Source organism: Arachis ipaensis, chromosome B07 (genome assembly GCF_000816755.2).
Source record: "Arachis ipaensis cultivar K30076 chromosome B07, Araip1.1, whole genome shotgun sequence".
Classification (NCBI taxonomy): domain Eukaryota; kingdom Viridiplantae; phylum Streptophyta; class Magnoliopsida; order Fabales; family Fabaceae; genus Arachis; species Arachis ipaensis.
Window position 1 is genome coordinate 50,625,411 of NC_029791.2, and position 1,121 is coordinate 50,626,531.

At 54.7% G+C, this 1,121-nt stretch overlaps 1 pseudogene; it reads right to left on the bottom strand.

Annotated features, from left to right (window-relative positions):
* On the bottom strand, positions 245-1,118 carry LOC110265055 (annotated as a pseudogene).

Consider the following 1,121-nt stretch of genomic DNA (forward strand, 5'->3'; position numbering starts at 1 on the left):
CCAGTCACTATGCCTGGTCACCGTGATGGGGTACGCGTGTACTGGTGCCCATGGGAGCGAGACAGGAGTGGCTTGTTTCCGTCCTCACAGGGTGCCTGCTCACCCTTTCCCGGGCGCTTCTTTCTGCTGGGACCACGTTCCGGGCCTTGGGGTGGCCCGACCTCGCTGGGTGCCAGCTCTCCCTCGGGCAACGTCCTTCCCCGGTTGACCACGTGCCGGGTCTTGCTGCCTAAGGGAGGACAAATCATCGCGCGTAGTGCTGGCAGTGGAACATAAGGGTAAAAGCTCGTTTGATTCTGATTTCCAGTACGAATACGAACCGTGAAAGCGTGGCCTAACGATCCTTTAGACCTTTGGAATTTGAAGCTAGAGGTGTCAGAAAAGTTACCACAAGGATAACTGGCTTGTGGCAGCCAAGCGTTCATAGCAACGTTGCTTTTAGATCCTTCGATGTCGGCTCTTCCTATCATTGTGAAGCAGAATTCACCAAGTGTTGGATTGTTCACCCACCAATAGGGAACGTGAGCTGGGTTTAGACCGTCGTGAGACAGGTTTGTTTTACCCTACTGATGATAGTGTCGCAATAGTAATTCAACCTAGTACAAGAGGAACCGTTGATTCGCACAATTGGTCATCGTGCTTGGTTGAAAAGCCAGTGGCGCGAAGCTACCGTGCGTTGGATTATGACTAAACACCACTAAGTCAGAATCCAGGCTAGAAGCGACGCGTGCGCCCGCCGCTAGTTTGTCGACCACAGTAGGGGGCCTGGCCCCCCAGAGGCACGTGCCGTTGGCGACATCCCCAGGGCGGACGAGCCCTGTGGGACGCCATGAAGCGCTATTCTGAATGCGCGGCGGGTAGAATCCTTTGCAGATGACTTAAATACGTGACGGGGTATTGTAAGTGGCAGAGTGGCCTTGCTGCCACGATCCACTGAGATTCCGCCCTTGTCGCTTCGATTCGTCCCCTCCCTCTGAAAAATTTCACAAGTTAAAGAATTCTCGAGGCCATAAATAGTCCCTAGGAGAAGCCGAGGTTTTTCGAGGCAGGCCAAGGCCCATGAAACAGAGACCGGACAACGACCGCGACTGAGCCGCGGGGGTTCCCGGGCGAGGCATAGA